This window comes from Dermacentor variabilis, chromosome 7, assembly GCF_050947875.1.
Source record: "Dermacentor variabilis isolate Ectoservices chromosome 7, ASM5094787v1, whole genome shotgun sequence".
NCBI classification, from domain to species: domain Eukaryota; kingdom Metazoa; phylum Arthropoda; class Arachnida; order Ixodida; family Ixodidae; genus Dermacentor; species Dermacentor variabilis.
This window is the reverse complement of record NC_134574.1, coordinates 127,886,982-127,898,994: the sequence shown is the minus strand read 5'-3', so window position 1 is coordinate 127,898,994 and position 12,013 is coordinate 127,886,982. Positions and strand designations below refer to the sequence as shown.

General features: G+C 50.5%; 1 protein-coding gene across 6 annotated transcripts in view; it reads left to right on the top strand.

The window, feature by feature from the left end:
- LOC142587887 (uncharacterized) overlaps positions 1–12,013 on the top strand; it is a 171,857-nt gene that overhangs the window by 96,708 nt on the left and 63,136 nt on the right. Inside the window, exon 1 of one of the 6 annotated variants that reach the window (XM_075699217.1) lies at positions 9,213–9,387. The exons of the other annotated variants lie outside the window; for them this stretch is intronic. The gene's annotated coding sequence lies outside the window, so the exon portion shown is untranslated. Of the gene's footprint in view, positions 1–9,212; positions 9,388–12,013 lie in introns of those variants that run through there. 6 annotated transcript variants of the gene reach the window in all.

Below are 12,013 nucleotides of genomic sequence, written 5' to 3'. Positions count from 1 at the left end.
CTACTTGGCGGCCACCGACCATCTCGAACGCCTTCAATGAGCGATGCATCGTGCAAGTCGTTTGCATTTCGAAAGGCGAACAGCACTGCAAACTCGAGCGCATTTATGCACCTCGAGCACCGTATGCGCTGCGATACGGAAACGTGTCGTCTGGTCAGTACCTCTTCGCACGCCTGCGGCTGGCGAGAACGGTAGAGCAGAGCAGAGCGGAGGGGAAGGGGGTGTGTGAGGGTGTTGGCAGTGGAGCGTTTATTTTCTAATGCCTCAGATATAGAAACGAAAGAAACAATACCGCCTAACACAAAAACGCGCGCACGCGTGCATTGTTGGCCTGGATTCTGCGCTTTCGCCCGGGGGTGACGGCTATCGCTGGACGAACCGCTGTCTTCCTCCCCGCAAGGGCGACCGCGCGTTGGACCAACGCGAGCGCCGTACCGGTTTCTGAGCAGACGGACCTGCCGGGCTAGCGCGAGCGCAACAGCACTTCTGGGTCGGAGGGGGGGGGGGGGGGCAGCGCGGCTCAGCTGACTTGCTGCCTCGTGTGAACCCGCACTCACCACGTGGTCGTCCGTTGCTTTCGGCGGCCACAACGCTGTATGTTTCGAGAGCCGCGAAGAATTTTAAAGCCCAGTCGCGGAGAGTTTTATGGTTTCCTGTGGGGCGAGGTCGCTCGGTGGGTTGGTCCTCCGTTTTCGAACGTTCCCTGTGCAGCGAGCAGCTCGGGGCTGACTTGTCTCGAGAGGCGATTTGGCGGTTCTCGGGAATCCGCGTGCGGGATGATGAAACGTGGAGAGCAGCATGAAGATAGAGAGAGAGAGAGATGCTTTTATTTAGGAGGTGACGGAGACGGCAACCTGAAGTAAACTATTCTTCAGTAGCCTGCTGCTCCGCGCAGGGGGAAATAGAAGGGTATAGAGGCAAAGGTTCGTGAAGGGGGCTGACGACGAGGAGTTGGGGTTTGAAGAAAAAGTCACTGGAAACGGGGATGTATCGCAACTGCGGGAGGGAGAGAGAGAGAGAGAGAGAGAGAGAGAGAGAGAGAGAGAGAGAGAGAGAGAGAGAGAGAGAGAGAGAGCTGAATGGAATCTGAAGATGTCAGCCTTGCTGTACGTTCAGGCCTTTCTACCACTTCTGATATGGCGATTACGATGGCACAGAGAGAATATAAAACAAACAATTCAAGTAATTAGCAGATAGAAAACGTGTGACAAATCAACACCAGATATTCAATGGTCAAATACTGCTTGTATTACCAGGCGTAAGCAACAGGTGCGCTTTTCTGACTCAGGTTGCATCCATATTTCTCTACAAGGGCCCAGGAATGTGTCCATTTGTGCTTGTGTATAGCATAATTTCGTTAGAAATTATTATGTAGAGGGAAACCATTGTCTATGGCCATCTTTTTCAAGGACATGGCAGCGCCAGGGTACGGAAAGTTCGCCTTGTCTCGAACATTGGCTTAACGTAGAATACGTTCACTGCTGAACAAGGAAGGCTTTCTAGGAAGTAAGCCTAAATAAAAGGGTCTTGGTTTTCGCGCAAGTCTTGTTGAGTTGTTTTGTTTAATTTCATGGCTCCCTTGAGAAAAGTGTGAGTCCGAAGCCTACCATTCCCGTAGCTCTCATGAATGAAACGGCATCGCCAACTTATAGACTGAGATAATTGTAGTAAATACTACTGCGTACAGCACGTGTGCATAATTACTAACCATAATTTAGGCTAAAATTTTTCACTCGAGTATTTTGATTTCTCTTGGTAGAAGGCCGCCTGGCTGTGGTGTCGGCGTCAGTCGTTCAGCTTTCGAATTGTTATTTTCACGTCCAGTCTCATGTTTTGCCGTTGCATCCATTTCGCGCATTAATCTCGAATGGCGGGCGAATAGATATGAAAATGAGGGGGGGGGAGGCGGGTTTCCGTTCGTCATGGGAGTGGAAGTTTGTAATCGTTGTCACAAAGACACAGGTGGCTGGTGCGAATGGTCTTTGAAAACTAAAAAAAAACATTGATAGAAGAGCCCTGCTTTCTTTTCCACGCTTATTGAAAGGATAAAACGAACAAAGAAGCGAACGGACCAACGAAGATTTTACTGGCACTCACCGTGACGGCCTAGTGCCTTTGACGTTGTCCTGTTAAACCCGAGAACGCGGGATCAAATCCTGGCTGCGGCAGCCGCATTCAATCGGGGGGAAAATATTAAAATTCCGTCCGTATACCTTGAATTCGGTGCACGTTATAGAATCTCAGGTGGTCAAACATTATCCGGACTTGCCCACTACGGGGTGGCATCACAACATCATAGTTTCGGCACGTAAAACTGGAGCATATATTCCTGTAATTTTCAGAAAAAAGAACTCCACAAGTAGTCAGTTTGCTAAGGAAACTCAGGCGGGGGTGAATTTTTCCTGGCACTTCTGGATGCTGTCATCTTGGGATATTGTCTTTTGGATTACGTAAGTATAAGGTTTCGTTTCTTGCGCGTTTCGACAAGGACGTGCTCTCCCCATTCCCGCGTGAAATAAAGATTCACTCGCACGACACGTTCATTAAACGATTGCTTGCTCACCTAAGCGGAAACTGGGTTGATCAGTTTGCGGAATGGAAATATATTTTTTCCCGCATCATCTCCGACGGTATGCCGAAAACAGTGAACCAGCGCGCGCAACTGGCCCAGTGTAGTAATCTGGATCAAAGTGCCATTGCCTTGCGCGTTTCTGTAAACACCTATCCATCTCGTCGTCTTGTGAAGCATGCTTCAAACAGAAGACGTCTCCGGCGCCTATTAGAGGCAATCAGTGCGCGACGGTGTCGTTTTAGCCGCAGCCAGAGCAGGCGTCTTCCGAGTGTGCGCGTGTGCCAGATAACGTCGCCGAGTTCATTTCAGACCCGGTCACGATTGGCCCGAATCACACGTGCCGGGCGAGATGGTTCGTTGAGCGCTGGTCTCCCTCGCCCCTCCCTCCCCCTCCCTCCCTCCATCCATCCCCCCTCTCTCTCTTTATATATATATATATATATATATATATATATGCTATGCACTCACAATCCAGCATGATTCCCGTTGATGATGTAGCCGAGTGTGATTGAACGTTGAAGCGTGCGCGCGAATTTTTCTGTTTCTTGATTCATTTTCGTGGCTTTTTAACTGGTAGGCTATCTTACCGCGTCTAAATACGACTTTGCGTGTGTCGTAATTAGTCTGAAAATCGAGGCGTGCGTCAGGACGAGGATATCGTGAGACGCTATTCATATTGCTCACTTCGGTAGTGGTAGCAGAATTTCAGTCTGGGTGCGGATAAATTTGAGGAGAGAAGGGCAATGGACATCCTTAACCGGCGGTTTCTGCAGCAGCGTGCGTCAGGTTCGAATAATAAACAAAACCGTAACCTTGAAGGAAGGTGCAACGACTGAAGTAATTGTAAGAAGTGGACACGCTTGTGAAGGCGACGCGTTGACTGACACTGTCGTATGGCTAAACCTGTTGGAATACTCCTGATTGTCTTAAGTAGCACGGCTTCCGGATGTCCCTGCTTATATCAGGTGTGACACCCTGTGTCATTTGGAATTAAAATCGAGTCATTGTTTTCCTTCCACTGTTTCCTTTCTTATTTCAGTAGCCGCTTTCCCTCTGTGTATAGGACAGGAAACCGGACGTGCATCTTATTGATCTCCTACCACTTACATCCCTGCATTCCTAAACTTGAATCTTGCAAGTGAGCAATCTCAATTGAAGGATTAGAAGCTGATGCTGTGCAGGTTATGATTTGAATTTGAAGCTGTGAAGCCGGAACTGTCATGTTAAACTTGGAAAGTTGAACGTCGCGGTATTAGCTGCGTGTCTCACAGCTCGCAAGTACAAATGCTGGCCTGGGAACACATCTTCAGTGTACATATGTCTCGTGCTTAAAAGATGCGACGACTGTGACCACGTGATCTACACCCTCGATGACGAATTTCAGTCCGGTTTAAAGATCCTCTCGCTAGCATGTCTATACAGATTCGCGAAGTTTATACCACGTGATTGGTTGCGGTGACTCATGGCTGACACCTTGACACACTATCGACGCAGCGTTTCATGAATGATCGTAAGGTCATACACGAGAAATATGCGTCCATGCGACCCGGTTTCTCGACTCTCAACGCTAAGGACACAGGTTAAACTAGCGATACATCAGCGGTTCACGTGCTTATATACCATGCGGTTCTTGAATACAAAGCCGTGGCTTGGGTAGTGCTCTTTATTTGCAGCTATATATATTCCATCCTGTCAGGTCCGCTTAAAAATCACGAAGATTACAGCGATTACCAATGATACACCGTTTTTAGAACAATACACCTGGCGTTTCGAGATGTAAATGTTACCGACAGGCATGCATGGCGTGAGTTCACGCTGCTCCGTCAAGTCGCGTTTACAAGTTGTTCGGTCTGCATCTACGGCACAGAAGAACGCAGGCCACCTGCACTGTGACTCTGCCCCAAAACAAGATATCGTCTGCACGCATCTGCCGACAACATCGCCTTTTCTGAGTCGTAGCAGACGACGCGTCCCGCATACTGTCGACGCTCGCTCGCTGCATGCTCGACGTCAAGTTCTATACAACCGAGAGCACGCTGGGCATCGGTCGTTTGCACGTTCACGACGGCCGGTCGATTTTGAGATTTAATCAGCGTAATGTCGTCCCCTATCTAGGCCGCCTGTACGCAAGATACTTGTAATATGACTCTGCCCCGAAACAAGGTTTCGTCTGCACGCATCTGCCGACAACATCGCGTTTTCTGAGTCGTATAGCAGACGACGCGTCCCGGTATACTGTCGACGCTCGCTCGCTGCATGCTCGGCGTCAAGTTCTGACAGCCGGGAGCGCGATGGGCATGGGTCGTTTGCACGTTCACGACGGCCGGTCAATTTCGCTGTGATCTTATCGGCGTAATGTCGTCCCCCCCCCCCCCCCTCCCTGTTGTTTCTTTTCTGCGCTGTTTCCTCCGCACTGTGTTGCCCGTGGGGCCGCTGCGAGCGATAAGTGGCGATGCATGCAGTGTAAACGTTCGATGGACACATTTTTCCTCGCGGCCTGCGGGGTAGCTGCGGCGTCCCTTTATGACCGCGGTGTGTATGCCGACCCGCTAACCCAGTTCGGCCTGCCCCGCGAGTCGGAGTCGTGCATACCGTTTTGCGAGTCCGCGTGCGCGCGCGGTCGAAGTCGATACGTTGCGACGGCGTTCGTGCGTTGCTGCTTGCCACGCGCGCTCTGCCGGTGCTCATTTGTGCCCGCGCGTGTGAGGGTACGCGCAAAGAGTGTTTGTGGCGTGCATTACGTGCTACGTGCGCCGTTGCGAGCTGGGTGTGTGCAAGTATGCGTGCAGTCGCGAAGCGCTAGCCTGTATCTTGCATGCGGTTTGTAGGAGTGTGCTCGTACGTTGAAAACAGTCGTTTTTTTGTTTGTTGTTGTTTCGGCACGCTACAGACGGTGGTTGTACGTGTGTGCAAGAGGATGAATCGGTTGTCTCTGGAATCTGGCGCGTGCGGACTCGAGCCGAAGGCGTGGCCCGAACTGGCGCGACTGTTTGATACGGATAGCCAGATTTGAGCTTAAGGCAGGTTCAGATTCCTCGTTCCCGCGGGGAAATGAAGAAGTCGTACGAATGAACCTTGGACGAGGGAGTTAACTATGCAGAAGACAGCAGCGCGAGTGCCTTTTTCTGATTTGCAGGTTTGCGGATATCGCTAGTTAGAGAGATTCCTCTCAAAACTCGCGCAAGGTCTTTCTTCTGGCATGTGTTCTACAGTAGCCCGACTCTGAAACAGGTGCATTGTGCAGGTTATGATAAAAAAAAAAGAAAGAGAAATGTAAAAACCAGCCAGTTCTTGCCTATGACAGCCAGCTGCATGCCCTTCTTTTTTTATGGGATAAGCTACACCTAGGCGACCTGTGCAGGGTGTACGGCAGTTTCACCGTGCGGTGGAGGCGCACTTTAGGTCAATGACCGCTCTGGTTGGCTTATATATCTATTTATATCGCTCTATAGTTGCGATGCAGTCGCACTGTGCGCATCAATGACAGCCTGATTATGAGGTTGGCTGTGCATGACAGTTCTACGTGGTCACTTAAACAGCTTTTATAACCTGCGGGCGAGGACCACAGGCGAGTTTGTTAACGATCACCCGCGTGATAAAGAATAGACACCAGAGGAGATCGTATTATTTAGGAGCGATGGTGGGAATCTTGGAACACGTATGCTCCACGCACTCTTTTTTTGATGAAGACCGAGAGGTAAACGACCACATTCAAGAAGCATCTCACTAAAACGGAAAGTGGTGATCTGTGAAGAAACTATAGTGCAAGTTGACTTTTACATCATTTCATTCCCAACTTTCTCAGCAGCTGCAGTTTCTTTCTCTTGGAATTCAAATCAAATATGTCAACATGGTCGTGAGTTCGTTAAGAAAGGAGTTGGGTTCGCGTTCCTGTCCATTACTTTCGCGAGGAATGGAAGAGACCGCGAAATATTTGGAAAATGCTACGTCACTGCATGAGCCACCCAGTGTCCGTCGTGTCCCATAGAGGAAGTAATAATAATAACAAAAAACTTCGCTCAGTGTCAGGACATGCCAAGGTCCTCGGACGACAGCCGGATCTCGTTGACTCCGATAGAAAGAGAACAAAATCAAGCTGGGAGAGGTCGCTACAGCCCGGCGCTGCTACTCAAACAACAAAACGAAAGACGCCTCGAGGCCGGCCGGCTGCCGCCGCTCCGGCAGGAGGGCCTCCATCCAAGCCAAGCCTCTATCTAGCCAAGCCGCTCCCGACTTGTCGCGGGTTGCCTTCAGGTAGCCGCGGCAGCTACCTACGCATGCCTCGTTTAAAGCGATCGAACTGGTGCCCCCCCCCCCCCCTCACCCCCTCCACTTGTTTCTGCGTCCACTGACGGCGCTCCCAATGCAAGAAGAGCAGAGGGAGGAAAAAAAAAGAAAGAAAACCCTGCCGCCTCCGGAACGCAGGGAGTCCGTCGGGGCAAGCCCACGAAGAGATGCGTGCGCGGCTTTAAGAACAACGCCAACAGCAGTCCGCTCTTACAACAACCTGGCAAGTGACTTCGCCCTCTCCCTCCCCCAACCCCGCTCCCATCCGAAGAAGGACGCCTTTTCGCGGGGCTCCTTACAACAGGTCGCATCGCAAGAGGTGTGGCATGCATTCCCCGCGTCTCTTTCCTCTGGCTTCTGCCGCGACGGCCGCGGTGCTTCTGCAGCCCGTCCTGGTAGCCCTAGCGTTCGCTTTGCTCTCTGCCTCGTCTTTCCGGTCCTGTGTGAAGAAAGCTACCCTTCCCTCTTTTCCTTCTCTCGGCGCTCTCGCTCTCCTTTGAGCGCGCTTTCTTTATATAACCGCTAGAACACTTGCTCCAGACCCTCTCTCTCTTAGTGGTAGGAGGAGGAGGAAGAAGAGTACGGCAATCTGCGACCAGGGGTTGAGTTCGAAGGCTTCTGAGCAGCGCCCGACACCGCCTGACTCTTCAGCTAACTGCCAGCAGCCATAACCTTGCGTTTTATTTTCTTTTTGTCGTCTGCAGTCATTCTTATTGGCCGCCATTGCCGGCGGCCTAGCAGAAGACGACGTCAAAGCCGTACGCTTCTGATGCTGCTGCAACGCCGGCAATGGCGGCCTCTGGTTCTTCTCAACGGTAGTTTCGGGTCGCGCTCTTTTTCCGATGTCCGAAGTGGCTTTGCTGCAGCCTCCGCTTTGGCGCCCTCTCGCCAAGCGCACTGGCCGAGAACGACGGCTGTTGTTTCGGTTTGTTCATCCGCGAAGATTGGCCCGCTCTGTTCTGGTGTTTCCTTTTTCTTCTTGTTTCCAAGCTATGTAGCTCATCACCGTCTGCTTCGGCCCTTTTGTTTAAAGCACCTGTTCTTTCCTGCCGGTCCCGGCCAGTCTGCCGAGCCGGCCTGCCAATGTTGCTGACCCCATAGATTGGACGGACGAGGAGGAAGGAAGCGGGCCCTCTCGTCCTCGACGCGGCTTCGAGAGAACGTCGACGAGATTCGGCATGATGCTCGTGAGAGGAGGTGGCGGCGGCGTGAGGGAAAGGGCGAGCGAACGAGATCCGAAAGTAAAGAGACAGGAAAGCTTCCTCTCCGCGCTTCTGCTGCGGCCCTACCCTCTAAAGAACTATAGATGTGTATACTAAAGAGGGAGAGGAGGGGACCACATGGAGGGGCAGAAGCGTACTACCGGGGAAGGGGGGTAACGGCCGGCGGGGTTGGGTTTGCTGGGGGTGGGGAGGGGGGTCGCAGCCAAAAATCCGGTAGCTACGAGTCCTCAAGGACGTGCACCGCCAAATTAAAGTAGCGCGATCATCTCGCGCCGGCCAGCACGCGAAGGAGGAGAAGAGCTGAAGGAACACGCAAGTACGCGAGCCCCGTGGTGTAAGAGAAAGAAGACGAAGGGAAAAATGATGAACCATGGAGAAAGGAAGTGCAGCAGGTGAAGAACAAGTATAGTAGTATAGTAGCGACGGGGAGGGCTCACGGTCGAGGCTTTTCTGGCGCATGAGACTGGCCTGGCTCTCTGGAGGGCGCTGCTGTGGGCCCGTCGATGACGTTCTCTCTCTCTCTCTCGCTCGACTCGTGGTACCCTGTCTCTGCACTACTGGGCTTGCTCGTTGCTTTCGGGTTTCTTGCACGCTTCCTACGTTTGTTATGTGTGCCTCCCTTTGGTCTTGTTTACTGCGCTGTGCGCTCTCTGTTGAACGGTTCTTTGCTTTCTATTTCTTGAGGTTGCACCATTGCGGGGGAAGCCACGCTTCTTCTTTTTTTTTTCCTTCGCTCCCATTCATTCTTTTTTTCTTCTCTTCTTTGCTCCATCTAGCCACCTTCTCATCTTCCACAGTCTCAGCCGTGTCCCCTCAGCGGTGATCGGTTCTGTGTTTGGCTCGGCGTCTGATTTGCGGGCAAAACATTGCAGACGCTCTCGCGCGATTTCTTTCTTTTATTTTTTTTCCCCACCCTCTTGGTTCCACCACAAGCACTCTCGCGTTCTCGTCGACTTCTGGGTCGTCTTCCACTAAACCGACAGAACCAAAAACAAAAGCAGCCACGGATCGCGTGAAAGGGAAAAAAAAATGAAACAAAGAAAAACGACGGAGACCGGTAGGTCGTCGCCTTCTGCGCCTCATCACCGCCTATTGAGCTTTCAGACACGTCGTGTGTCATGGGAAAAGGCTTGGAATTGTTCGTCTTCGTCGTCGTACCTTGCTTGCAAGTCTCCTCGCGTGCAAGCGGCAGTTGGGTGACTTCGCCGGGCTTCATCCGCGATGACGTCCATGATGATGGCTCGGTGGAACAGACGCCGGGACGTCGGTTGTCTTATTACGTTCCGAAAGGTGCCTGATTGAAAGGCGGGTGTCTGGGCGTTTCTCCCCCAACGTGAGAGGGGGCGGTGTGATGTGTGGGTTGTCTCTCCCGTGCTCCGAGAACGGTTGGGCAAGAAAGGTGCCCAGTCAAAGAATTGGTGTCAGAGATAATGGAAGTCGTGGCTGCCGCGAAACACTTCAGAGGGAGTGGGCAAGGGGTGTGATCAACGGTGGGAGTTTTTAGGGATCGGGCGACAGCCCAAGAAACTCCATCTGGGATGTGCGCCACACGAATGTGTACATGCTTCCGAAAGAACCAGGTTGAACTCCCCTTCCCCTGTAGGCACATTTTATTTGTCTGCTGTTGCACATGTCGCACTTGGGCGAGTTATCTCAGCCCTGGAAACTCTTCACTTGCCAGAAAGTTGAATGAGTGTCCGAAGTTAGTCCTTCTGAAAGATCTCGTAGATTAGGATGAGGAAGTTGTCGCAACGATATCTGTATCTCGATAACAGCTACGCTTGCCTTTAGAGCCAAGAGATCTGCAGACTTTTCCGTTGTAGTCCAAATATGAGCTTGTATACAGACAGTGCTTTCTTGAGAATGTGAGCGCAGTTGGCAAAGCTTTCGACATTCTGTTACAATACCGATTTGAGATGGCCCAGGTAACAGTGACGTATTTCTGTTGCTCGCTGCTTTCCGAATCTTCAACGCCTCCAGCGCTCCTTCGTATTTATATGAAACGACGCCGATTTCATTGTTTTCCGGGCCTTTCAGACACCGAATTTGGGCACCGGGAGCTAGCTTTCCCACGCCCACTGTCACGTGGGCGCAGGAAAACGCAGTAAGCAAGTGTTAACCCATACAGATTAAACGTCACGCTTACGCCGGCCGAACGGCATTCGTTCACTTACCTCCATGTGAGACAGGCCACGTTTTGATGGCGCCAGTGACAGGTGCTATTCGAGAGCGACGATGCATATTGCCTCACGTTGCACGAGGTGTGTTGCGAAAGGTGACCCAAGCGGTAATCTGTTCGGCCCCGCTGTGAGGTTTTGTTCCAAGGGTGACAGGTTGCTGACGAGGTTGCTGCGCACGTTGTTTTCAACGCGTCGATTCGCGAGTATTAGAGCGTACACCGTTGAAAATGCGCGATCAATCTCGTCTTGCATTGTGATTTGGCTTATATCGCAGACAATACCTTCTTACGTCGCGCGTATGAAACTTTGTTAACCCTGGTGAAATTGGCAGGCGTTGCTTCTGAGCTGGCGTTTGGAACGACGCTTGTGTCGATCTCGTGCGCGCGGCTAATTGCCACGCTTGTCACGACGTTGCCGAGCTTTTACGGTGTTCACGTCGCTTGTGCTTAACGAGTCGTGTGAGTGGGACCACGTGATTTCAAGAGCCACAGCGTGGCTGGCGCCACGCATTCTAGAGCAGTAATCTGATGGCCTTTCTTAGCGCGCCTATTAGCATAAGTGAGCGGACTTGCAAAAAAAAAAAAGAAATGCAGGAACGGGCACACAGTTAGACAGCCTAATGTGTATAATATGTCACATAACCTTATGCAACTTGGAAAGCATATTTACCGCCAGCGGACAAGGACAGAAAGGGAGCAAACACAATGCGCTATGCTTTGCAAGTCAGTTTACCAGGACGCCCAACAAACGGCAATCCTATACAGGTTTAGTATATATCGAATACATTTTTTTGCAATATGCGTATATACAGAGGAATTTTAATGGAAACACTTAGAAGTATAGTCTTCAGTAGATATCGCGGTTCGGTCCTACCAACGGGTTCACCCGAAGAGGCGGGCATTACTTGTTTGACAAACTGCACTGTGATGTTAGGTAACGAATGAAATTTAATCGACTGACTTTTGATGTGACGGGTGTTTAAATCTCCTGCGCTTGCTTCCCATAACGATCTTAGCAAACTGAATGTCATACCAACTCGCTCAACTGTTCACCTTGCTACTTTTATAAGGGGTAGATATTGGGCATTTGTTTATTTTACGCTGAACGTAACTTTTTTTTTGTGTGTGTTGCCAATGGCATGTAGCACAATTGTATTCTTTGAGATTGATTACTCGAAAAGGAGGACAAATTACTTGCACAGGAAATCGAAACTCATAATTGGCCCGCTTACAAGATGTCACTATGTTTTTAGCAAAGTAAAAATTACGGTGCGTATAGAAATTTGCGAATTTGTACCCGGCTAGTTAATAGCCCGTTTACACCTGGAAATAATCCTGAGGATGACACCAGTTTCGAGATATGCATCCTCAAAGTGTGCGACGAAAGGCGTTGGTGTTTCAGTTAATTTCGTGCTTCCGTGCATAAAAATGATGTGTCGAAAAAACAAGTGGGGCCACGTACGACAAAAATTTTACCGCACGTTTGACGGCTCTTATCTCAAAACAGGTTTCGAAATTTGGTCCAAATGGACGTACCTTGAGAACTCACGCACTTCGATCTGTAAATCGGAAATAAGTGCCCTCAAGTAGCTGGTCAGAAAGTTAATAAGTATGTATTTCTGATGACAGATAGAAAATTTCATTTCTTGTGCAAGTAATGGGGGCTGCCTCTTCGAGTAAGCCACATTTGTTCCACATGCCACAGACAATTTTTCTGTATTTTGTTAGTTCTAAGAAAAAAAAGAACGCGAA